Source organism: Bos javanicus, chromosome 11 (assembly GCF_032452875.1).
Source record: "Bos javanicus breed banteng chromosome 11, ARS-OSU_banteng_1.0, whole genome shotgun sequence".
Classification (NCBI taxonomy): Eukaryota; Metazoa; Chordata; class Mammalia; order Artiodactyla; family Bovidae; genus Bos; species Bos javanicus.
In genome coordinates this window covers 63794963-63822654 of record NC_083878.1, presented here as the reverse complement: position 1 = coordinate 63822654, position 27692 = coordinate 63794963, and positions in this window count along the sequence as shown.

The window sequence follows — 27692 nt, the reverse complement described above, 5'->3', positions numbered from 1 at the left end:
AAATATGTTGAAATAATAAAAAATGGAAACACAATATACCAAAACTTAGGGAAACAGAGAAAGCAGTTCTAAGAAAAAAGTTCATAGAAATAAATGCCTACATTTAGGAAAAAACAAAGATATCAAATAAACAATGTAACTATACATCTCAAGGAACTAGAAGAAAGAAGAACAAACTAAGCTCAAATATAGTAGAAGGAAGGAAAATTTAAAAGATTAGAACAGAAACAAATGAAACAGAGATGAGAAAGCAATAGAAAGGTTCAATGAAATAAAAACTGATTTTTGAAAATATAAACAAAATTGACAAACTTTTAGCTAGACTGACTAAGGATAAAAGAGAAAAGATTTAAATAAACAAAATCAGAAATGAAAAAGGAGACAGTACAACTGGTACTACAGAAATACATAAGATAATAAGAGACTATTATGAACATTTATAGGCCATCAAATTGGATAACCTAGAAGAAATAGATATACGCCCCAAAACATACAACCTAACCAGACTAAATCATAAAGAAACAGAAAATCTTAACAGACCAGTAGTAAGGAAGGAGACTGAATCAGAACAGAAAAATCTTCCAACAAAGATAATCCCAGGTCCAGAGGATTTCCCTGGTGAGTTCCAGCAAACATTTAAAGAAGAATAAACGCTAATCTTTCTGAAACTCTTCCAAAAGGCTAAAGAGGAAAGAACAGTCTCAAACTCATTTACTCAAGGCCAGCATTACTCTGATACTGAACCCAGGTAAAATACTATTAGAAAACTATTTTTAAAAAATGTCCTTTTCATTATAGGGCACTGGAATGCCAAAGTAGGAAGTCAAGAAACACCTGGAGTAACAGGAAAATGTGGCCTTGGAATACAGGATGAAGCAGGGCAAAGGCTCGTAGAGTTTTGCCAAGAGAACGCACTGGTCATAGCAAACACCCTCTTCCAACAACATAAGAGAAGACTCTACACATGGACATCACCAGATGGCCAACACCAAAATCAGATTGATTGTATTCTTTGCAGCCAAAGATGGAGAAGCTCCATACAGTCAGCAAAAACAAGACCAGGAGCTGACTGTGGCTCAGATCATGAACTCCTTATTGCCAATTTCAGACTTAAATTGAAGAAAGTAAGGAAAACCACTAGACCATTCAGGTATGACCTAAATCAAATCCTTGCGATTATACGTGGAAATGAGAAATAAGGGCCTAGATCTGATAGATAGAGTGCCTGATGAACTATGGAATGAGGTTTGTGACATTGTGCAGGAGACAGGGATCAAGACCATCCCCAAGAAAAAGAAATGCAAAAAAGCAAAATGGCTGTCTGGGGAGGCCTTACAAATAGCTGTGAAAAGAAGAGAAGCGAAAAGCAAAGGAGAAAATAAAAGATATACCCATTTGAATGCAGAGTTACAAAGAATAGCAAGGAGAAATAAGAAAGCCTTCCTCAGGGATCAGTGCAAAGAAACAGAGGAAAACAATAGAATGGGAAAGACTAGAGATCTCTTCAAGAAAAATAGAGATACCAAGGGAACATTTCATGCAAAGATGGGCACAATAAAGGACAGAAATGGTATGGACCTAACAGAAAAGAAGATATTAAGACAAGATGGCAAGAATACATAGAAGAACTGTACAAAAAAGATCTTCACGACCCAGATAATCATGATGGTGTGATCACTCACCTAGAGCCAGACATCCTGGAATGTGAAGTCAAGTGGGCCTTAGGAAGCATCACTACAAACAAAGCTAGTGGAGGTGATGGAATTCCAGTTGAGCTATTTCAAATCCTGAAAGATGATGCTGTGAAAGTGCTGCACTCAATATGCCAGCAAATTTGGAAAACTCAGCAGTGGCCACAGGACTGGAAAAGGTCAGTTTTCATTCCAATCCCAAAGAAAGGCAATGCCAAAGAATGCTCAAACTGCTGCACAATGAATCTCAAGTGCATTATGCTAAGTGAAAGAAACGAGACTCAAAGGCAACTTTCTATATGATTACATTTAGATTCAGACATTCTGGAAAAGGCAAAACTATAGAGTCAAAGAACAGACCACCAGTTGCCAGGGGTTGAGGGTGAGACAAGAGTGTCTTCAAAAGCACAGCATGAGGGTAGGAGGAGTGACAGGACCACATCTTGATTGTAACAGTGGTTATATGGCTGCGGATTTGTCAAAATTCATTGAACTGAATACCAAAAAGAGTGAATTTTATTATATGTACATTTTAGAGAAAATTTTGTTTAAAAAACTGTGTGATCAGAGTCTATCAGAGTCTGAAGTCCAAAGACAACAGACCAATTAAAATAGAATCTCTGAAGGCAGGACACAGGCATCCATAGTTTTAAAAAACTCCCCAAGTGATTCAAATGTACAATAAATAGGGAGAGACACTGTACCCAGGAGCCAAGTCACTGGGAAAGACCCTGATGCTGGGAAAGATTGAGGGCAGGAGGAGAAGGGGGCAACAGAGGATGATGTGGTTGAATGGTATCACCGACTCAATGGACATGAGTTCCAGTAAACTCCAGGAGATAGTTCAGTTCAATTCAGTTCATTCACTCAGTCGTGTCCAACTCTTTGCAACCCCATGGACTGCAGCACACCAGGTCTCCCTGTCCATCACCAATTCCCAGTGTCCATGGAGTCAGTGATGCCATCCAACCATCTCATCCTCTGTCATCCCCTTCTCCTCCTGCCTTTAATCTTTCCTAGCATCAGGGACTTTTCAAATGAGTCAGTTCTTTACATCAGGTGGCCAAAGTATTGGAGTTTCAGCTTCAGCATCAGTCCTTTCAATGAATATTCAGGACCGAGTTCCTTTAGGATGGACTGGTTGGATCTCCTTGCAGTCCAAGGGACTCTCAAGATTCTTCTCCAACACCAAGGGCAGGAAAGCCTGGCATGCTGCAGTCCATGGGGTTGGAAAGAGTTGGACATGACTTAGCCACTGAACAACTGTACTCAAAGCGTGGGCCCCAGATGTAGCATCAGAATCACCTGGACTCATGTTAGAAATGCAAATTCTTGGAAGCCAGGCCAACCCTACTGAATCAAAAACTCTGGGGGTGGAGCACCGCAGTCTGTGGTTTAACAAGCCTTCCAGGTAGTTCTGATTCTTGCTTCAGTATGAGATTGACATCTCTGTTTCCTGCAATGTTATGAGAATCCCCTCTGGGTGACCTCAGTCCTGACAAGAACCCGTCTTCTTCTTCTTCCCCATTGGAGCCCTTGATCCCCTGCCTGCAGGGCTAGTCCTGTCTCAGTATCCAGTCTAAGCCTAAACTTAGACACAAGAAATTCAAGAGTCCAACATGGTGGACCCTCACCAGCACTCCTATTGTGTAGCTCTGATCTTGAACCTCAGCTCCTAGTTTATATTTTGTTCATGCTTCCTGCACCCTCTCTTGGTGCTGTGAATCTTCTCTAGAACAAGGGCCTTACCTAGGTTTTCCAGCCCAAAGACTAGAAGCCTATTTTGAAATTCAGTCCAGCAATTAGAGGTTCTGGAGCATGCAAAACAGTCTCCAAAACTGATGGCAACAAACAACAGATATCTGCCTGGACTTCCAGGTACGCTCTGCTGCTACATGTTATCCACCTGTCAAGACCCCATGCGATTTGTTTGAAGTCACCATCAGGCCATCAGTTTTGCCTAAAGACACTTCTCACAAACAAGTACATTCAGAGTCAAACATCCTTAAGTCAGATCAGCAGCAAGAGTGATCATCTTTTAAACCTACATTTCCTGTACTCCTCCCAGTTTTTTGTTTTAATAAATCATCAGGAACTTCAGATGTTATGATAAATTCAAAAAGATGCAAGTCGACATAACTCACTGTTGATGAATTATCCACTATCAAAGAAAGGGAGAATGCCCAGACCATTCCTGTTCCTGTCATAAATTATGTTGAGTTTTAAGTCTGATAGGAAAGAGATAGAAGGGAGGGGAGGGGAGGGGAGAGGAGAGGAGAGGACAGAAGGAGAGGAGAGGAATGGGATGCAGATTGAAATTGATACAGATCAGCTGGCATTGGGATGGTGTCAATATCCGCAATATAAATACCATTCCTTACAATAGTCGTTTAACAGCATGTTAAACATCTCCTGGCCCCTCAACAAACAAAACTGATTTAACACAGTCAGACGGTTCTATTTGGCAGGAAGGAATAAAGAAATTTATTTTGGGGGATGAATAATAACTCAAGGCTACTAGATTCCCTGGAGAAGGAAATGCCTGGAGAATCCCACGGACAGAGAAGCCTGATGGGCTACAGTCCATGGGGTCCCAAAATGTTGGATGTGACTGAGCGACTTTCGCCCACATGTTCTTTTCTTTTCATTCTCATTGCCACTAGCCTAATCCAGACCCATAACACTACCCACTTGAAGAAGGTCACAGCAGTCCCTGGATGGTGTCCATGTTCTCTCTAGTTCTAATCCATCATCTTCTATCCTAGGACAATCTTCTAAAAGGCAGTTGGAATTGAGTTACTCCTCTGCCAATAATCATCTGATGCTCCCAGTTCAAGGCCCTCAACAATAAGATTCCAGGGACTTCCCTCGTGGTCCAGTGGCTAAGACTCTGTGCTCCCAATGCAGGGGGCCTGGGTTCAATCCCTGGTCAAGGAACTGCATGCCACAACTAAGACCCCATGCAGTCAAATAAATAAATAAATTTTTTAAAATATTTAAAAAACAATAAAATTCCAACCAATCTCACCACATATTACTCTTCTTCTCCAGCAACACCCAGCTCCAACCATCTGGCTTTTCTTCGCAGGGGTTAGAACAGCTTCTCCCAACCTCCTCCAACCCCTCCCCATTCCCCCACACAAGCATTTTTCCCAGTAAATCTCATGAATGTGTCTGATTCCGTTTTGGTGTCTGCTTTTCAGATCATCTCACATAATGCAGAGAGTGAAAATTAGAGCAAAAATTTTTCGGACAAGTTTGTAAATTCACCCTAGACTGTGAAAAGTTGAAAAGCACCTCCCCAAATGAAATTTTCCCACAGAACACTCCAAGATTCTCAAGTTGTCCAGAATCTAGCTAAATTTTCCCATTGATCACAATAGTCCCCCAATTTACAGATGGGAATACCAAGCCTTAAGAGTTTAAATAAGTTGCTGAAGGACATACAGATTGTTACGTGATGAAATCAGAGCTCTTGATCCGAAGTCCTAGAGCTCCTTTAACTATACTTTAATTGAAATTCAGGGAAATTGAAATGTCATATGTGTTGTAAATGGCATATCACCATCTAATGAAAGGTTGTTATAAATCATCACCATCATCCTCATTTCTCCTTGAGGATCTCTGCAATAAAGCAAAAGCTGGGGCAAATCTGTCACAATGAATATGGAAGACAGCATAATGGTCCCCAAAGATGTCTATATCCCAATTCCTAAAATTATGTTGAACCTGTACCTATGTAACTTTACACAGCAGGAGACTTTGCCAATGTGATTAAGGACCTGGATTATCCCAGCGGGCTCAGTGTAGTCACAAGAATTTTTATAAGAGGAAAGCAGGAGCATTCGAGTCAGAGAAGATGTGACAGCAGCGGAGGTCAGAGAATCAGAGAGGTTTGAGGATGCTGCTCTACCAGCCTTGAAGATGGAAGGAGGCTACAGGCCAATTCATGCGGGCAGTTTCTAGAAGCTTGAAACAGCTAGGAAACAGCTTCTTCCCTAGATCCTCCAGAAGGAATCAGGCCAACTGACAACTTGATCTTAGACCTCTGATCTCCAGAACTGTCAACACCTTGATTTTAGGACATCTGACTTTCGTGACTGTAAGAGAGAAATTTGTGTTGTGCTAAGCCACCAAGTTTGCAGCCATTTGTTACAGCAGCAATAGGAACCTAATACACCGGACACTCTAGACACTCACTACTGTACCAGTCATCCAAAATACACCATTACAGAGTATACATATCATCACCTCCCCGAGCCCCAGGTCTTACTGTAGTCTCTACCTGGATTTGGAGCCTCATGGTCCTTGCAGGTAGGATTGCCCTGAAGATCTCCTCCCAGTCCTCAGTTCTGTGGCTCTGATTCACTTATCAGTGGACCTGTGCATTTTTAAGCAATTAAGAGAAAAAAACCCAGATTTCCAGTTAAACCTGGAAATGCCACAGAGGGTCCTGATATGCAAGATGTAACGTGCATATCAAGACCTGCAAATATCACAGCTTCCTTAAAAATAAATACAAAAGTGAACATGAACTTTCTCCAAGGGAGTGTGCAAGGAAGGTTTATATAAAAGTAAACCATTCACAGGATCTTTCTGAGATGGATATTTAGAAACCCTCAAAAGAAGAAAAAAAAAAAAAACCATCCCTGGCCTCTTTTGAAGCCACACCCCTGCCTTTGGGGAGCTTGGGGACTTCAAGTATGCCAGGACTTGTGTCTGGAGCATCTTTGGAACTTAATAAGGAGAGCAGAGACACCCCTACATGATATCCTGGATACAGTAACCATCTTTGACAGCTGTAGACATAACAGAAACTAAGGGACAGCTGACAAAATTCCAAAGATATTTCACAGGACCCAGCTTGAAGGCCTCAATGACAATATAGTATCCATTTACAGGATCACAGGAGTTAGTTGCAATAGTTCTGAGAAACTATCAGCCTCAGCCAACCATCCACTGCCCTCTTTCCAGTGCCTGGTTCCCACCAACCTCTGCGTGTGCAGTGCTGATCATTGTTAAGAAAAGGAGAAAATAGCTTCAGGATAGCCCTGGCAATCTCTGCCTTGGGATCTAAACCCATAATTCTTCCTGAGAAGAAATCAGAGAATCTGTTGCCTTATGCAATTAAACGAATGAATTAATAAATCACCTGAGTGTAGGATGCTTAATATCTTATTGGAAAATTAATGTTTAAACTCCTTACTACATCTTCAGTTGGTGATCAGTTTTAAATCAGAAATATAGAGAACTGAATATTCATTGGAAGGACTGATGCTGAAGCTCCAATACTTTGGCTCTGATACCAAGAGCCAACTCACTGGAAAAAACCCTAATGTTGGGAAAGATTGAAGGCAGGAGGAGAAGGCGGCGATGGAGGATGAGATGGATGGATGGCATCACTGACTCAATGGACATGGGTTTGAGCAAACTCCGGGAGTTGGTGATGGACAGGGAGGCCTGGAGTCCATGGGGCCGAAAAGAGTCGGCGGGACTGAACAACTGAACAGCAACAACAAGAGAACTGAGAGGGAGAACCGTGCAAACTGTGTGTATATAGTCAGCGCTAACTTGCAGCTCTCAGAGATCCTTTTCCACAACTAAAGGAAAACAAAAATGTTTATGAAAGCTCTGGAAGAGAAATTACGTGGTGGGCAAAGGTACAAAGTATTCAGACAAAGCATATTGCTCCATATTTAGAGCTTCATAGAGATTTGATATCCTCTTTTTAAAAAGCTATAGGGAGGGGGCTTCCCTGGTGACTCAGTGGTAAAGAATCCTCCTGCCAATGAAGGAGACAGGGGTTTGATCCCTGATCTGGGAAGATTCCACATGCAGCTTAGCCCGAGCACCACAACTATTCAGCCTGTGCTCCAGAACCTGGGAGTGCAACTACCAAAGCCCTCAAGCCCTAGAGCCCAGGCTCCACAACAAGAGAAGCCGCTGCAGTGAGAAGCCCATGCACCGAAACTAGACACTAACCCCAGCTCACCGCAACTAGAGAAAAGCCTGTGCAGCCAACAAGGACCCAGCACAGCCAGAAACACCCCCAAAACTATAGGGAGGGACTTCCCTGGCGGTCCAGAGGTTAAGAATTTGCATAGCAATGCAGGGGACTGGGATTCAATCCCTGGTCAGGGACTAAGATCCCACGTACCTCAGAACAACTAAGTCCGTGCCCAGCAGCTACTAAGCCTGCATGCTCTGGAGCCCGCGTGCCACAACTAGACAGTCTGTGCGCCACAACAAAAGATCCCGAGTGATGCAGTGAAAATCCTGAGTGCCACAGCTAAGACCCAGTGCAGCCAAATAAACAAATAAATAGATGAATATATATATATACATTTTTTAAAGCTATTTTTAAAAAATATATAGGGAATTCCTTGGTGACCCAGTGGTTAGGACTCTGAATTCTCAGTGCCAAGGGCCCAGGTTCGATCCCTGGTCAGGGAACTAAAATCTCACTAGCAGTGTGGTGCAGCCAAAAAAATAAAAATTAAAAAATTAAAAATTAACTAATTTTAAACTATAGTCCCCATAGTCACAATATCAGAGAATCATAAAGGATAAAACTTACAGACTACACAGGTTCTTTAACTTTTTAGGTCAAAGATATTAAATAAAATTAAAACATACACTACAAATGGGGGAAATACTTGCAACATATCTGACAAGCAATAGGTTAATCTCCTTACCATACGAAGACCTGTTTACTCAACAAGAAAAAGAAACACCACTCTAAAATTAAGTAAAAGACACAAATCAGGAGAATGAATGATAAATATATGGGTACATAAGTAATGGTCAACTTTATTAATCAAGAAGTACAAATTAAAGCAATATGTTTTTCCCATCAAATAAGGCTTTTAAAATAAGCAGAGATTTTCTCACATGCTACTGGTAAATATATAATTTAACACAATGTTTTTCAAAAAAAATTCAGGAAATACACTAAAACCCTTAAAATATGCATTTCTTTATACTCAATAATCACTTGTAACATTAATAATCTCATGTAATTAATAATATATGAATATGTTTTAAGGAAATAATCAGAGATGTAGTCAAATACATGGAAAGTATTTTTAATGGTGAAAAATTGGAAAATAAATATTCAAAAAGATGTAAATATCCTTTAAAATGATGCTGTGAAAGTACTGCACTCAATATGCCAGCAAACTTGGGAAACTCAGCAGTGGCCACAGGACTGGCAGGAAAGGCAATGCCAAAAAATGTTCAAACTACCACACAATTGCCCTCATCTCACACACTAGTAAAGTAATTCTCAAAATTCTCCAAGCCAGGCTTCAGCAATACGTGAACTGTGAACTTTCAGATGTTCAAACTAGATTTAGAAAAGGCAGAAAAACCAGAGATCAAATTGCCAACATCCACTGGATCATCAAAAAAGCAAGAGAGTTTCAGAAAAACATCTATTTCTGCTTTATTGACTATGCCAAAGCCTTTGACTGTGTGCATCACAACAAACTGTGGAAAATTCTTCAAGGGATGGGAATACCAGACCACCTGACCTGCCTCTTGAGAAACCTATATGCAGGTCAGGAAGCAACAGTTAGAAATGGACATGGAACAACAGACTAGTTCCAAATAGGAAAAGGAGTACGTCAAGGCTGTATATTGTCACCCTGCTTATTTAACTTATATACAGAGTACATCATGAGAAACTCTGGGCTGGATGAAGCACAAGCTGGAATCAAGATTGCTGGGAGAAATATCAATAACCTCAGATATGCACATGACACTACCCTTATGGCAGAAAGTGAAGAACTAAAAAGCCTCTTGATGAAAGTGAAAGAGAAGAGTGAAAAAGTTGGCTTGAAGCTCAACATTCAGAAAACTAAGATCATGGCATCCTGCCCCATCACTTCATAGAAAATAGATGTGGAAACAGTGGCTGACTTTATTTTGCTGCTGCTGCTGCTAAGTCGCTTCAGTCGTGTCCGACTCTGTGTGACTCCATAGACGGCAGCCCACCAGGCTTCCCCATCCCTGGGATTCTCCAGGCAAAAACACTGGAGTGGGTTGCCATTTCCTTCTCCAATGCATGAAAGTGAAAAGTGAAAGTGAAGTCACTCAGTCATGTCCGACTCTAGCGACCCCATGGACTGCAGCCTACCAGGCTTCTCTGTCCATGGGATCTTCCAGGCAAAAGTCCTGGAGTGGGGTGCCATTGCCTTCTCTGACTTTATTTGGGGGGCTCCAAAATCACTCCAAATAGTGATTGCAACTATGAAATTAAAAGGCACTTACTCCTTGGCAGGAAGTTATGACCAACCTAGACAGCATATTAAAAAGCAGAGACATTACTTTGTCAACAAAGGTCTGTCTAGTCAACACTATGGTTTTTCCAGTGGTCATGTATGGATGTGAGAGTTGGACTATAAAGAAAGTGTCTGAGTGCCAAAGAATTGATGCTTTTGAACTGTGCCAAAGAATTGATGCTTTTGAACAGTCCCTTGGACTGCAAGGAGGTCCAACCAGTCCATCCTAAAGGAGATCAGTCCTGGTGTTCTTTGGAAGGACTAATGCTGAAGCTGAAACTCCAATCCTTTGGCCACCTGATGCACACAGCTGACTCGTTTGAAAAGACCCTGATGCTGGGAAAGATTGAAGGCAGGAGGAAAAGGGGACGACAGAGGATGAGATGGTTGGATGGCATCACCGACTCATTGAACACAAGTTTGGGTAAACTCTGGGAGTTGGTGATGGACAGGGAGGCCTGGCATGCTGCAGTCCATGGGGTCACAAAGAGTTGGACATGACTGAGCAACTAAACTGAACTGAAATATTCAAAATAGGAAAGTATTGAATAAATTATGATTAATAATGGAGTATCAGGCAGCTATTTAAAGAAATGTGGCAATGGTGTATTGATTGGCACAGGGTGATATTCATAACATATTTTCAGAGGAGGAAAGGAAGTACAGATAGGGTATACTGTACAAGTTCATTTTTGTGAGATAGACGAAGGGATGAATGAGGGGATAGGTGGATGGAGGGATAGATGGATGAGTGGATGGGTTAATGGATGGATGGAAGGTGGATGAATGGGGGCTGGGTGAATGAGGCAGACAGATGAGGGAGTAGGTGGATGAATGGATGGATGAGGGTGGGGTAGCTGGACAGATGGATGGATGGATGAATCGAAATAACCAGGAGATGTTACATCTCTGTTAGGAGAGAAAACCTTTACTCCACCCCAGGTTTGCTTGAGGAGGGATTATCAATAAACTCTCCTGGTCTCTCTCCATCCCCTTTAACTCATTCCATCTCTGGGAAGAGGAGTGACTTATCTGACTGTAAGTCTGAGAAGAATAACAGGCCTACCTGGCTTGCTTCTCCCTTCCCGCTCCTGGGAGTGATCTGGCTGCAGTGAACACAGTTTCCACTGCCCCTGGGCCAGAAGTCCCACCCAGTTCACTGCCAGCTGTGTCTGGGTGGCTGCATCTGTCTAAATCTGGGGTTCAGTTTGCAGCCCCATGTGGCTCTCACACTAGATTACATCTCCAACTTTTCCTTTATCTACAGTAAAGAAGACGTCCTGGCCTCTTTCTGTACTCTTGGCCGTATTTCTGGTTGTTCTGCAACCAGGTGGGGAAGTAGGGTGGAATTCACTGGATCTCCTCAGAGGTCCCAACATCAGTCAAGGCTCTCAGTGAAAAGCAGTAAAACCTTATCCGATGAACTAAGGCAAAGAGGACTTTATTAAAAGAATAACGCAGGCAGGGGGTTGCCAATTGTTTCTAGATTAGACAGAAGAACCAGGTTTAGGGGAGGTCAGAGAGAAGAATGTTCAACAAAAAAGTTCTAGGAGAGAGTCTGGCCAGCAGCCAGCTTTTCAATGACCCTTCCAACCTTTCCTTCTACTCATGCATGCTTTGCTCAAAACTGGAAGTCTGAGGAAATAATGTCCAAATGGTCAAAGGGGGCCTGCCTCACGTCCACCCCCCACTTCCCTTTCCTAACCAAGCCCAGATTTTCAAGAATCCATTGCTTCTCCTCTCATTTTTTAGGGAAAAGGGATCCCTCCCAACCTTGACTTATCCTGTTTCCCTTATCACAGTTCAGGGGTGAGCAGGCCACAGGGGCAGGGCCAGTCAGGGGACGACTTGGAATGCCAGGTGGAAACACTTCTATCTCTGTCCCTCAGACACAGGTGGGAAAGCATGTGGCTTTGGGGGTTGTGGGCTGACTTAAAATGCAGTGGATACAACAGAAGCCTAAACAGACAGACAGACTGACAGTCACTCAGTCCAACCCACCTGAAGCCAGATGGGATGCTGAGCAAGCCCAAATGACCAGCGTGCACTGGTTATGATGGCGGAGACAATGTGGCCAGATTCAGACAGCTTGGGCTTGGATCCTCAATCTGCCACTTTTTCACTGGGTCATGTGAGCCTTTCTGATCTCTAAAATCAGGATAATAACAGGACTTTCTCCTCCAGTTACCAGAGGATGAGATGAGGTCATCGGTGTAGAGCACTTTGCACTGCACCTGGCTCAGAGTAACTGCTGGATTTACAGGTTTTTTGGGAAATGGTAGATGGACCAGGTGCCTCTGGCGCCACTTCAGGCTCTCTCTTCCTCACTTGTCTCTTAGTCCACTCACACCCATCCCTACAGCACCAAACTCAAGCCCACACGGATCCTCTTTCTCTGATTTTGCAGTGATGCACCCTCTGGTGTTCCTGCATGTATGACCCAGAAATGCACACAAGGAAGAGTTGCCTTAGAGCAAGTGTTCCAACAGCGGGAGATGAAAGCCAGTGAATAAGCGCCTCCCTCTTTTCCCCTAGACAAGTGTCCCAACATGGACTTCCTATGCCCCAGGCCCCTCGAGCAGTCAGAGTGGCTTAAGCTCCCAGGTGCCCTTAGCAGTGGTCAGAGCCAATGTGCATCCTTCTCTTAGCTTCTCTTCCTTGTTTCGGTCCCCAGTCCCTGGCTTCCACTTCCTCTCAGGCTTTCATTCTTGACAGACCAGGCTTGACCTCGGAATATCTCTGGGCAGCCCATTTTCATGGTTGGTGTTTCTTTTTCTCCCTTTCCCTTATCTCTGTGTGCACTTAGTCGCTCAGTCATGTCCGACTCTCTGCAACCCACGGACTGCAGCCCACCAGGCTCCTCTGTTCATAGGGATTCTCCAGGCAAGAATACTGGAGTGGGTTGCCATGCCCTCCTCCAGGGGATCTTCCCAACTCAGGGATCGAACCCAGGTCTCCCACATTGTGGGTGGACCCTTTACTGATGGAGCTACCAGGGAAGGCCCTTATCTCTATTTTCTAACTATTCTTACAATAACCCTTTCTACTCACATGATTTTTTTAAGTTCTTTCTACCCAGGAAGTGGGGAGCAGAAGGCAGGAGCCCTCCTCCAGGGGATCTTCCCCACCCAGGGATCAAACCTGTGACTCTTACATCTCCCACATCTCCCACATTGGCATATGGGTTCTTTACCACTAGCGCCACCTGGGAAGCCCCTTAGCACACCTGGGAAGCCCCTTAGCACAACACAGTCTTCCTAGGAAGCCAGGAGCAGAAAGCAGGAGAGGGGGTGTGATTACTCTTCCTGGATGTTGTACACCAGCTCTGAGATGGTTTCTCAGAAAGGGGGGGAATCCTGAGGAAAGAGGAGATGGGGGACAGGGGAGGGAGGGCATCAGCCCCCTTTGTTCTCCAGCGTGGCTCCTAAGAAGGAGCAGGCCCTCTTGTTGCAGACCTTCTGTCCTGCGAAGGTGCTAACTGGCTGAAAGAGAAGCCGAGAAGGCGGGAGGGGCAAAAAGCTAGGTGTGAAGGCCCCTCACAGAGCTGCAGAGAGCCCTCTGCCTGTGGCTCAGATGGGTGTTCACAGAAGACAACTGAGCCACACAGCTCTGTGTAAAGGGACAGGAATACAACTGGGCAGTCTCATAACTGAAAAGCAGGAGGCTCTGCAGAAAAAGGCAAAAAAACCCACCTTGCCTGTTCATATCACTAAGTGGGACCTGGGTTCCCTACTGTCTCGGAGTCTGTCCCTTTCCTGAAGACCAGAGTCCTGGGTCCCAGGCTGTGATCCAGGCTCTATGCAGCTACCCTTCCTCCCGCATTAGCCTGGCAGAAGCAGGGCAGGCCGGCTGAATGCCAGGCTGAACTAGAGGTTCAGACAGTGTGGGTGATCCGATTTCCAGAATTTGATAAGAAGGTTACCTTCTGAGACAAGTAGGTAAGATCCTCAGAAAGCAGCATAAAACAATGAAAGAGAAAGGTCACTGAGCCCTGCCTCCTAAATCCAGCGAAGTCTGTAACCACATGGACAACTTTTTCTTGAGTGTCCGTGCGTGCTAAGTCGCTTCAGTCGTGGCTGACTCTTTGCAACTCTATGGACTGTAGCCTGCCAGGCTCCTCTGTCCATGGGATCCTCCAGGCAAGAATACTGGAGTGTGTTGCCAAGCCCTCCTCCAGGGAAATCTTTCCCATCCAGGGATCAAACCCGTGTCTCTTCTGTCTCCTGCACTGGGAGGCGGGTTCTTTACCACTAGAGCCACCTGAGAAGCCCCCACAGATCTCTAGAACCATTCGTCTTGCAGAATTGAAACTCTTCACACATCAAACAGCAACTGCCTCTTTCCCCCTTCCCCTGCCCCTAGTAACCATCATTCTACTTTCTATTTCTAAGAGGTTGACTACTTCAGATATTTCATATTAACTGGAATCATACAGTATTTGTCTTTAGGTAACTGATTTACTTCATTTAACATAACGTCCTCAGTAATCTATGTTGTTGCACATGACAGATTTGCCTTCTTTTTAAGGCTGAATAATATTCCACTGCATATAAAACAGGCAATTTTGTTGCACCATTTTGCTGGTGAGAGGTGAAGAGGAATGGACTTGTGAAAGTAAAGCTGTATTGATACAACTCCTGCCCAGTGTGGGAAGGACAATGCTTCTGGTTGGCTCCAATAGCTGAGGTGGGTCTTTCATCTGTTCATTGATTTATTTATATATCAAGATATATCAAAACCTACCACATCCAGGGATGCTGGATATGTGAGAGAAGACCAAAATATTGAATGCCTACTAGTAAGGCCACCTTATATATCCTTACTGTAAATGTTCTTTTCTATTTGAGCTTGTTTGAGGAAGGTTCTGCTATTTGCAACCAACAAAAAGATCCTAATGAAGATATAGCATTTTAAGAGGGAGTGCTATCAAGATGACTCTCAAATTAGTCCTAATGCAATCTGTATATTGAACAAGCAAGATGCCTGGATTACAGCAATCATATGTTGGTGACTTCCCTGGTAAGCCAATGGTTAGGAATCTATCTGCCATTGCAAGGGACCCGAGTTCAATCCCTGGTCAGGGATCGAAGACCCTACATGCCATGGTGCAACTAAGCCCATGTGCCACAACTAGAAAGCCCATATGTTACAACTACTGAGCCTGAGCAATCTGGAGCCTATGTGTTGCAATAAAGACTCAGGGGAAAAAAAAAAAAAACTATCATTGCAGTCTCCCACCATCCCTTAAATTTTACTTAGAGAAGCATTAACCCTTTTCTCAGATGAAGAAGCCACTGATATTTTTGCCCACTCGTAGGTCAAAGACAACCCTAAGTCACTATCAATCCTAAATACAGTCTCAACTCCAAATCAAGGATGTTGTTTAGTTGCTCAGTCATGACTCTTTGCAACCCCATGGACTATAGCCCACCAGGCTACTCTGTCCATGGAATTCTCCAGGCAAGAATACTGGAGTAGGTTGCCATTTCCTTCTCCAGGGGACCTTCCCAAGCCAGAGATTGAACCTGGGTCTCCTGCATTGCAGGTAGATTCTTTACTGACAGAGCCACCAGGGAAGCCCAAATCAAGGATGCCCAGTCCCTATCGTATTTGCAACATACTTATACGAAAAAAGTATTCATGGTTTCCATGAAAGTCAAGCTTAACTGGGCAGCCTGTATTCTATCTGACAGTCCAGCTACAAGGCTGCTTAAATGTCTTCACAATGTGGCAGCTGGTTTTCCCCAGAGCATATGACCCTAGAGAGAGAGAACAAAGAGGAAACCACAACTCCTTTTCCGGTCTAGTCTTGGCAGTCTCACACTTTTACTTTCACCATATTCTATGTTCATTAGAAGCAAGTCAGTAAGTCTAGCCCACACTCAAGCAGAGGGGAATTAAGCATCATCTCTCAGAGTGAGAAGCAGTTAAAAAAAAAAAAAAAAAAACTTGTGAATGTGTTTTTAATCTTTCCTTTCCAGGCAGCCCCCTATCTGGTCCTTAAGACACAATCACACATCCTGTGCCCTATACAACCCTGGGGTGTAGGAACCAGTAGCCTCCTCTGGCCCCTTAGGTTTCCAAGTAGGGGTCCATACGCTACCTTGAGTCAGCACTGCTTCTCTGCATCTCCCCCATGGGAAGCACTTTTCAAAGTTCTCCTAGTATCTCAAGCCAAGGATTAGAAGAAAGCACCTCCACCTGTCCCCAAAAAGGGATGCTGGGGGCCCAGAACACAGTAACAGCTTTCTCCAAAGAAATCTCTTCACACAATCTTGTTCTTTTATCTCCTCACTAACTATTTTTTAATCACATCCAGTGGTCAAGAAGCAGGTTCCCAGGGATTTCCTTTGAAGACAATGCAGAATCTCTCACTCAGTTTGCCAGGAAAAGCCTCAATCTAACATCTTCCATGAGTGAGTGTTAGTCCGACTCTTTGCGACCCTATGGACTGTAGCCCACCAGGCTCCTCTGTCCATGGAATTCTCCAGGCAAGAATACTGAAGTGGGTTGCCATGTCCTTCTCCAAACATCTTTCATATTGGTATATAAAAGGATTTATTTCAGGATACAGAAAGTGTCACAAACCAGGAAAAGGGATGGTGTATTCACAAATCATGTAGGCATGATTAGCTCTTGGATTTGAGAAAATCTTTATATATTCACTATGCATCATACACAAAAAATTAATTTCAGATATATTAAGCCAATGAAAAAAGAAACAACTTAAAAACTAGAAAACTTTTAAACAGTTAACTGATTTTGAAATAATAGAATCTTCTAAGTCTAAAGGTAACAGGGAATGGGGCACAGAGGAAAAGATAATAGTTCTTGGTAGACATTGAGGGCTTGCCACAAAATTGAACCTCAGAAAATCCTTTTCTAGTATCAGAGGCAGTAAAGACTCCAAAAAATCAATCTACATGTTATATGACAGATCCAAAGATGTCTTCCTGTAATATTCTGCAAGTCACTTTGAAGTGAACCTAATATAACACATTCAAAACTCTAAAGTGAGATGGCTGTTTTCCATCGAACAAATATTATATTTACAATTGACACAGCCAGACATCATGCTATATGTTCATTCATTTCACAAAAGCTATTATGACCCCAGACTGTGCCCAGCACTGTGGTAGGCTCATGGGACCCAGAGGTGAACCAGACCATGGTCCCCTCAAGCCTCATGTAGTTTGCCTTCTGTGGAGGCAGAGGAACAATATATAAGTATACAATTTAATAAAAGTTGTCATATTGTGAAAAGTTACATCATAATATGAAGTCATATTTTTACTACCCAGAATTATTTTCATTGAACTCTGAAACTCCAGTACTTTGGCCACCTCATGCGAAGCGTTGACTCATTGGAAAAAACTCTGATGCTGGGAGGGATTGGGGGCAAGAGGAGAAGGGGACGACAGAGGATGAGATGGCTGGATGGCATCACTGACTCGATAGATGTGAGTCTGAGTGAACTCCAGGAGTTGGTGATGGACAGGGAGGCCTGGCGTGCTGCGATTCGTGGGGTCACAAAGAGTCAGACACGACTGAGTGACTGATCTGATCTGATCTGATGTTTTCACCACCTTTCAAGTGGGGTTCCCACTTGAAAGCTGTGATTCTCAACCTTGGCTGAACTTTGGACTAATGTGGGAAGCTTTAAGTCTTCTCAGGTGGCACTAGTGGTAAAGAATCCTCCTGCCAATGAAGGAGACATAAGAGGGATCCCTGGACTGGGAACTATCCCATGGAGAAGGGAATAGCAACCCTCTCCAGTAATCTTGCCTGGAGAATCCCATGGACAGAGGAGCCTGGTGGACTAGAGTCCGTAGAGTCGCAAAGAGTCGAACACAACTGAAGTGACTTAGCAAGCACACACGGGAAGCTGTAAAAATACTGCTGCCTGGGTCGCACTCCCAGACTCTGGTATCATTTGTCTGGGGTGCCACCTGGACACCAGGAATTTTTTAATCTCCTCAGGTGATTTTTCTGTACAGCCAGACTGAGAACTACAGAGTTCAGCTCAGTTCAGTTCAGTTCAGTTGCTCAGTCGTGTCCTACTCTTTGCGACCCCATGAACCGCAGCATGCCAGGCCTCCCTGTCCATCACCAACTCCCGGAGTTTATCCAAATTCATGCCCATTGAGTTGGTGATGCCATGCAGCCATCTCATCATCTGTCGTCCCCTTCTCCTCCTACCTTCAATCTTTCCCAACATCAGGGTCTTTTCAAATGAGTCAGTTCTCCGCATTAGGTGGCCAAAGGATTGGAGTTTCAGCTTCAACATCAGTCCTACCAATGAACACCCAGGACTGATCTTCTTTAGGATGGACTGGTTGGACATCCTTGCAGTCCAAGGGACTCTCAAGAGTCTTCTCCAACACCACAGTTCAAAAGCATCAATAATTCGGGCTCTCAGCTCTCTTTATAGTCCAACTCTCACATCCATACATGACTACTGGAAAAACCATAGCCTTGAAGGACTAGAGTGGAACTTATAAAAGAAAAGACCACTAGATGTCGCTGTCCCCAAAGGTTTGAAGAGAAACAGCCTTCCCATAGTCTGATTAAATTCCCTCCCTCAAGGATGAAGACATGTTTTTGCCAGATTTGAGGCCCAAGGAAGAGCCCAGTAAAAATTATTCCTTCATTTCTCTTTGGCCTGAATGAAGTAAGTCACACAAAACCCAAGTATGGTAGCTTCCTAGCGTTGTCATAATAAAATAAAATAACAGAAATTACTTTACTCACAATTATAAAGCTAAAGGTCCAAGATCAAGGTATTAGCAGGATGGGTTTCTTCTGAGACCTCTCCCTGACTGGCAGATGGCCACCTTCTCACTGATCCTGCACATGGTCACCCTTCTGTCTGTGTTATCTATGTCTCATCTCCTCTGCTTATAAGGAAACCAGTCATATTCAATTAGGCCTACCCGTATGACCTCATTTTACCAAAAATCACCTCTTTAAAGGCCCAATAAAGCCCTAAGGCGCCAATATACAGATACTGAGGGGACACAATTCCACCAAAAACAGCAAGAAATCAAACTCAAAACAAATCCAGTTGATAAACAACAAGGACCTACTGTGTATTCAAAAAGAAGATGTATATGTATGAAAAAAGTGCAAGTGTTAGTCGCTCAGTCGTGTCTGACTCTTTGTGACCCCATAGACTGCAGCCCACCAGGCTCCTCTGTCCATGGAATTTCTCAAGCATGAACACTGGAGTGGGTAGCCATTCCTTTCTCCAGCAGATCTTTTCAACCCAGGGATCAAACCCAGGTCTTCTGCATTGCAGGCAGATTCTTTACCGTCTGAACTACCAGAGAAGCCCCATATATATGTATACATTGGTTCCCAGAAATATCCAGGTTACCATTTACTTCGGATGTATCCTTATTCTATGTAACATGTCTCCTATTATTCTGTTAGGATTCCATTCCTTTTTTAACTGAAGTATAGTTGATTTACAATGTTGGGTTAATTTAGGATGTACAGCAAAGTGATTCAGTTATACCTGTATATGCAATACAAAAATATAAATGGTAACCTGGATATTTCTGGGGACCAAATAACAGATAAAAGCTCTCACATCAATAACAGGGATTGAATAAACTACAAATGGAAACTTTGTGAGAATTAATATAAAACTGATATACGTTTTTAATCAAGAAGTCTCAACTGTAGTAAAGCTTATTTGCACTGGAGAGAGGGGAAAAAGAAACCAATCCAGTTGATTAGCTGCAAAAGAACAGTTTCCCAGACATCCACGGCTCGGAGATCAGTCACACGGTAACTATGAAGAGAGTTGCTTTTTTTTTCTTTCTAGTCTTCTTTCCAAATGCTACACCCATTATTCAATTCTAATTTAAAGTTTTCTCAATAGCCCATACAAGGATTAGAACTCAAGTATTCATTTGGTCATGCATGGCAAGCCACTCCAGTGTTTTTGCCTGGAGAATCCCCATGGACAGAGGAGCCTGGCAGGCTACAGTCCATAGGGTCGCAAAGAGTGGGACACGACTGAGTGACTAAGCACGCACACACATTCATTTAGTCATTTAACCCTATTTCTTGAATCAGAAACAAAGTTCTGTGGTGATTACTGTGGTAGTACATTATGTTCCCATTATTATTTTTACAGCATAAGTGATGCACGTTCACTGAAGAAACACCAGGAAACACAATACAAAAGATTACTTAAAATCATCCAAAATGCCACTAACCAAATTAGCACTTAGACTAAATCCATCGAGACTTTTCCTCACTGTCTGCGTGCATGTCCTCCAAAAATGAAACATATGGTTTTGTGACCTCCTTTTCTTCACATAACAAAATATCCTGAGCATCTTTTCATGCCAACTATAATGCCGTGAAGGCTTGAGACAAGGGGATGGATCATCATTTTACGTATTTATATAGATGAAAGTTATGCGTGTGTGTACACAATGGAAATTTCAAACCAGAGTGGAGGGTATAATGAAAAGTCCCCTCCATTCCCATCCCCACCCCCCAAACTCTTCTTTCCAAGGCAAAACAGTAATATAGAGCTATTCCGGAGCAATGTGATTCCCGGCTGTGGGAGAGCTGGGTGTGGAAGACAGTGGTGTAAAGGTAGCCAAAGGCTCTGCCCCACACACACAGAAAGTGAAAAAGATGCCAGAGCTGACGTCTGAAGATCCCACCATCAAGTCACCCTTTAAGAGCCTCTACAGGGCTGTTATGACTCTGGTCCCGGAGTCATGATTCACTTGACAGCTAACACACCCACACACATGCTTTTTTGTCTAGTGAAATCATTCCTGTCCATTGCACTCCCCCCCAAGAGGAGGCATGGAAGCTGAGCCCTCCAGGACAACAGCCACGGGATGCCTGTGGCTGCTTACATTTAAATTAGTTAAAATGAGAAAGTCATCAAAATCATAAAGTCTGGCACCCCCTCTCCTGTACCCCCTCAATGTCAATGAGCAGCATGTGACTCCAGGCACAGACCCCAGGACAAAAGGCCCTGCTGTCCAGGGGCTGAGGGACTGGGGGGAGGGGTGCTACAGAAGCCCGGGGTCCTAGCACAGTGCCTGTGGTCGGCTCAGCCCCGGACTCTGTCTTTGAAATCAATCTGCCACCTCTGCACTCGCTTGTTTTGTGGAAGCATTTAGGAGTCCCGGGCAGGTTCCTAAATGTGGAACCATTTAGGAGTCTAGAGCAGGTAAGCAAGACTAGCAGGAAGGGATGCCTGGGGCAGGAACACCCACCTCCAAATTCCAAACCCACTTCTCCTCCGCAGTCTGACCCTCAGACAGCTTTCAAGGACCTGATCCTCGTCCCCTAGAAGCTCAAGACCTTCTTCCCCTCAGTCCCAAATCCTAGCTGGAGTCACATGCTCAGACCAGAACTGGATACGCCCACCTGCTGGAGGCACTTCCAGGGACCCCCAAGTCCCTGGGTACCAGCAGCCCTCGGAGAAAACTGGCTTTATCACAAAAGTCACACTGAGCTCTTAGGTGAGGGATTAACTCAGAAGAGAGGGCATCAGGCACTAAAACCAAACTCAAATAGCTTCAGAACACACCAGCAGCAGCAAAAGAGAAATTACCCCAGGTTTCTCCCGGCGGGAATGTGACAGGGGTACCTGCACTGGGTCCAAAGCACCAATAAGGCAGCAGCTCACTGGAGTGTAAAGCTGCCACAGGCTGTAAGAGAACAGGGGAAACCAGATGGATACCTCTCACAAAACCCAGAGCAACCCAGTGCCTCCTCCAGCAGCTCACACACACACACACACACACACACACACACATGCCTACACTCAACAGAGAGTTTGTTTTTGTGGCAAACAAAACACACCCTGGGAAAAGTTCCACGGAGAAATTCTCTTCTGAGTTTCAGCACAAGCCAAGCAGGTTTCAGAGAAGGTGAGGAATCAGAGAAGCACGTTTTTGCCATTTTCTGCTTTTTTTCTGAGACGGGAAGAATCGAGGCAGGGCACAACCATTAAAAGAATGACGCAACCATGAAGAACACTGAACAACAAAAAACCCATTATAAGCTACTAGGCTTAAGATGGCAGAATATCCAGCTGCTGCAACCTTGAGCCTCATTATACGGACACTGTTAATATATTAGCTAAAGGACATGCCCACAGGCACCAGGAGGGATCTGAGGCTGACCACAAAAGGCCAAAAAGTGAGCGATGCCCCCAATTCCCAGAAATCCCCGTCTGTTATCCAAGACAGAATATTCCTCCCACTTATTAATGTATGAAATTACCCAGCCTGTAAAAACTGACAACTCCATATTTCGGGATGGCTCCGACTTTCTGAGAGAAACGCAAGCCCTGGAGCCACTTCTCACCTTCTCAGGCCGTCTATAGAATGTGCCACTGCTGTGCTGTACTCAGTGGTGTCCGACTTTCTGAGACCCTGTGGGCTGTAGCCCGCCAGGCTCCTCTGTCCATGGGATTCTCCACGTAAAACATACAGAGTGGGTTGCCATTTCCTACTCCAGGGGATCTTCCCGACCCAGGGATCGAACCAGCATCTCCTGCATCTTCTGTACTGGCAGGCAGATTCTTCACCACTGCAGCACCTGGGAAGCCCTCCGTAGAGTGCGTATCTCCCTAAATAAATCTCCTTTCACTTTACTATGGCTAGCTCTTGAATTCTTTCCTGCAGGAGGCCGAGGACTCTCACTTGGCAGCCTGTCCCAAGGACTCACCTGAGACCTGAGATATAACCATCCTCTCATACCCCGTTTTTCCTACACATCCCCATTTTCCCTCTTTCCTGTCCTGCCTGCCATCCTCCCAGCTCCAAGCCAAGTGAATTGCACCAAAGGCAGCTTGGATGCCTTTGAAAGCTCAGGGTTCACTAACTCCACAATCCCAGAGCTGTCTGGACTGTGGAGAGAAAGGAATGCGACTCACAGTGCTGCTCAGCATCGCAGGGGCCAAGGTAGGCATGCTCACCCCGGGTGCAGCAAGGTGTGTGCGTGCCAAGTCACTTCAGTCGTGTTTGACTCTGGGCGACCCTATGGACTGTAGCCCACCAGGCTCCTCTGTCCATGGGGATTCTCCAGGCAAGAACACTAGGGTGGATTGCCATTTCCTAGGAGCAATTAAAGAAGATCTGGGAGCGTCCCCTGCTTCCCCTTCCTTCCCCCTTGTCCTGGTGGTGGCCAGTGAGGCTGGGTCCCTGGGGATAGAGAAGCCTGTGGGAGAGAGCCTACAAGGTTCAAGATGCTGAATGCGATGATTAAAAGTTACCAAAAGTTCAGATGAAGTTGAAGTTTGGTGCCCCCGTATCCCAGTTCACGCACTAGTTCCCAAGACTTTAAGTCAAAGCACTGGCTTGGGTGACACTGGGAACATCAGCCTTCTGTTGGGCAACCAGGGGGAAACAAGACCCAAGGGTCTGTCTGTCCATCTGTCTGAATGGAGAAATCAGCTCTTGGCCGGAGCAATCCTTGCCAAGGAGGCTGAGTACAGAGGCCATTGGGTGAGTGTGACTCACAGATGCATTTGGTTTGTCTGATTGATAGAGTATTGATAGAGTATTTTAAAATTTGAATCAGTTGCCAGCCATTTAAAGATCAAAAAATCTTACCAGAGAAAACTCTAATTTGAAAAGATACACGCACCACAGTGTTCAGAGCAGCACTGTTTACAATAGCCAAGACATGGAAGCCAACCAAGTGCCCATCAACAGAAGATTGGCTTAAGAAGATGTGATATATAGATATATAGATAGTAATACTGCTGCTAAGTCACTTCAGTCGTGTCCGACTCCGTGTGACCCCATAGACGGCAGCCCACCAGGCTCCCCCGTCCCTGGGATTCTCCAGGCAAGAACACTACAGTGGGTTGCCATTTCCTTCTCCAATGCATGAAAGTGAAAAGTGAAAGGGAAGTCGCTCAGTCGTGTCTGACTCTTAGTGACCCCATGGACTGCAGCCTACCAGGCTCCTCCATCCATGGGATTTTCCAAGCAAGAGTACTGGAGTGGGGTGCCATTGCCTTCTCCGATATATAGTAATAAATATATATATATATATATATATACAGTAATAATATATACATATTATTCAGCCAGAAAAAAAGAATGAAATAATGCCATTTGTACAACATTGAAGGACCTACAGAGTTCTATACTAATTGAAGTCAGTCAGACAGAGAAAGACAAATACCATATGACATCACTTATATGTGGAATCTAAAAAGTGATACAAATGAACTTATTTACAAAACAGAAACAGACTCACAAACATGGAAACCAAACTTATGATCACCAGAGGGTAAAGAAGGGGAGGTATAAATTAGGAGTTTGTGATTAGTAGATACAAAGCACTATATAATATAAAAATAGGTAGACAACAAGGACCTACTGTATAGCACAGGGAACTATATTTAGTATCCTGTAATGAACTCTAATCTGAAAAAAAAATTTTATATATGTATACATGGTGGTGGTTTAGTCACTAAGTCGCGTCCGACTCTTGTGACTCCGTGCACTGTAACCTGCCAGGCTCCTCTGTCCATGGGATTAAGCAGGCAAGAGTGGGTAGCCATTTCTTTCTCCAGCAGACCTTCCCAACCCAGGATCAAACCTAGGTCTCCTGCATTGCAGGTGGATTCTTTGCTGACTGAGCCACCAGGGGAACCCATATATTTCTATATCCATATCTGCACCTTTGGGTTCACCTGCTGGCTAGAGAAGTGGCTGGCACCTTGTAGCTGTGCCTGTACCTCCACAGCCCCCCACTCCCTCTGACTCCCCAGCTTGCAGCTGCTGTCAAGGCCCTTCATCTCAGCTGTGGCTGTGACTTGAACACTCCCAGCCGGCTTTACTTGTGCGTCATCTCTCTAAGCAATGGGCTGTGCCCCTGTCCTAACACATCTGGGTAGAGGCTGCACCCAGGGCATAAAGAGGCAATGGCCATTTCAAGACAAGACATCTTGTTTTCAGTTTCTTGGTATTAATATATGGGGCCCAGAGATTCACAAATTCTTTTATGTTTTCCTCTAATTCCCAAAGTGTCCATTACTGGGGAGGGGGGAATATGTATCTTCTCTTAAATTGCTTGCGTTTGTCCTGGAAAGGTTGTGTTTTCACATCCAAAAGTTTGGATCTAGCATCGAACCTGGGCCCCCTGACTTGGGAATCCAGAATCGTAGCCACTGGACCACCAGGAAAGTCCCTCCCTTCTTATTCTTGAAGACATAGCCCAGAAGTTAGACGGTATGGGAAGCCTTCTCTGACAACCCACTCAGAGTACCAGGCAGGGCACTAGGCCTGGGGATGCAGAGGAGAGTTAAGCCACAGTCACTGCCAGAGTCAGGTAGGCTGATGGTGAGGACAGCCACAACAACTGGCTGGCGGAGTACAGAGGGATCAGCACAATAAATGGGGTACAGCCTGTGGGCTGGGGGGCACATGAGAGAATCATCTCCCCCTGTTGTGGGAGACTTCCAGGAGGGCCTCCTGGAATAAATGACCCTTTAGATAAGACCAGGAAGGCAGGCCAGATTTAGCCAAGCAAGGATGGGTGCCACTGGCCGGGACTTGTCCAGTGTCCTACTAGCCAGATATGTTCAGATGTGGCAAATCAAGAACCACATGGCACAACCATAAAAGCAGAACAAGCCGAACACTTGGTGCCTCTCACCCACGACAGGCTGTATTAGACACACTCATCATGCCCATTCCGTCCCCTCCTGTGGGTACTGTCCTCTGCACCCCCATTTCTAGTAGGAAGAAGAAGGAAACACACAGACCAGCAAAAAACCCTGGCCAGGCTGAGTGGCCTCAAGGGCTGGTTGATGGCCGTCAGGAGCAACCACCGGTAGGAAGGACCCCAGAAACCAGGCAGCCCCAGGACCCCGGGAGGCTGGTGTTCCTGTGTTCGAATCCCTGCCAGGACCAGGAAGCTTTGACTTGACCCTCCCTCTGGATCATTCTGCTCTTCTTCCCACCATGAAAAGAGAAAGAGATCCTCAAACAGATTGTTCCTTTTAAAATTCCCTGGTGGAAAGGCACACACTAAAACTGTCAGCCAAAAATTGGTATTTAATTATCCGCACTTTCCAGTTATTTATTCTCCACTCCCCGCCCCCCGCCCCAATGATTCTCATCCGTTCTGCAGTATTGCACACAGCAAAAGACACCTCTCTCTCAGAACAGACTTTGCAGATCACATTTCTTGGGGCCCTTTCTATACAGTACTCCTGCTGCTGCTAAGTCGCTTCAGTCGTGTCTGACTCTGTGCGACCCCATAGACGGCAGCCCACCAGGCTCCGCCGCCGTCCATGGGATTTTCCAGGCAAGAGTACTGGAGTAGGTTGCCATTTCCTTCTCCAATGCGTGAAAGTGAAAAGTGAAAGGGAAGTCGCTCAGTCGTGTCCGACTCCTAGCTACCCCACAGACTGCAGTCTACCAGGCTCCTCCGTCCATGGGATTTTCCAGGCAAGAGTACTGGAGTGGGGTGCCATTGCCTTCTCTGTCGTGGAATTAAAATTATTCATGAAATTCTACAAGAAGTATGTCTAGCATTTGCCAATTTGCCAATAAGTAGAGCAACCTTTCTTTGTGCATGTTTTCTCCCCAATCTCCACCAGAGGGAGCCAGCAGGTCCTGTTTGGACAAGCTTCTCTGCTTACACCCTCATGGACGCAAAGAGAAGTTGGAATTAGAGTCCTGGGCCCAGTAAACTAAGCTGGCAGTTCCTGAACTTTCTGGTACGCAGAATTCTGAGGAACACCACAATTTGGGGAAAACTTATTTCAAGGAAACAAGAGGTGACCACCTGTTCTCGAAAAAAATGAGATGTGGAAAATGAAGTTTTCTATTCATTGCCATCTATAATTCCACCGAATCTATTTATTGAACACTTTCATTCTGAAAGGCTTCCCAAGTGGCGCAGTGGCAAAGAATCCGCCTGCCTAAGCAGGAAATCCAAGAGACTCAGGTTCCTCCTGGGAAGGTCCCTGGAGGAGGAAGTCACAACTCACCCTAGCATTCTTGCCTGGAGAATCCCATGGACAGAGGAGCCTGGCAGGCTATAGTCCATGTGGTCGCAAAGAGGCCATGTGGTCGCACATGACTGAGTGACTGAGCATGCACACACACACACATTCTGAAGGCTATGATAAAATAATAATTCTTATCAATACATGGTAACCAGAAATTGTGGTATTTTAAGGGACACGTCAATCTGATTCAGTTATTTTTAAAATATTAGGTGGCTCTCGTTTTGTGTTCAAGAGGTGGTACTTAATGCCACGCTGAGAGGCATTGAGAATAACCAGGTTAAGAGACCAGAAGTCCTAAGTATTTTTAGACCAAGGAATTGTATGGACCATAAGGAAGATTTACTTGGTGGCAGAGTGCTAGCTGATCTTGAACGGGGCCTTGGAGACAGGCCAGGTGGGGAGCTCTAGTCGTCTTCCAGTGGTGGAGAGATGAGGGCCTGACCTGGCGGAGAACAGCAGGGAAGGAAGGGCGAGATTTATGAAGGAGTAATTGACAAGGCCCAGTTCCTACTTGAAGAGGTGGAAATGGGAAGGGATGGGAGCGAGCCAGGAGACAGACTCCAAACTGTTTGTGGTTTGGGACAGGAGTGGCAGGGGAATAACAATTCACTCTGAATTCAGCACCTCAACTAATCCCCATGGTTTAATCACAGCAGCACTCACATACATTTGAAAAAGAGTAGAATGTTTATGTGT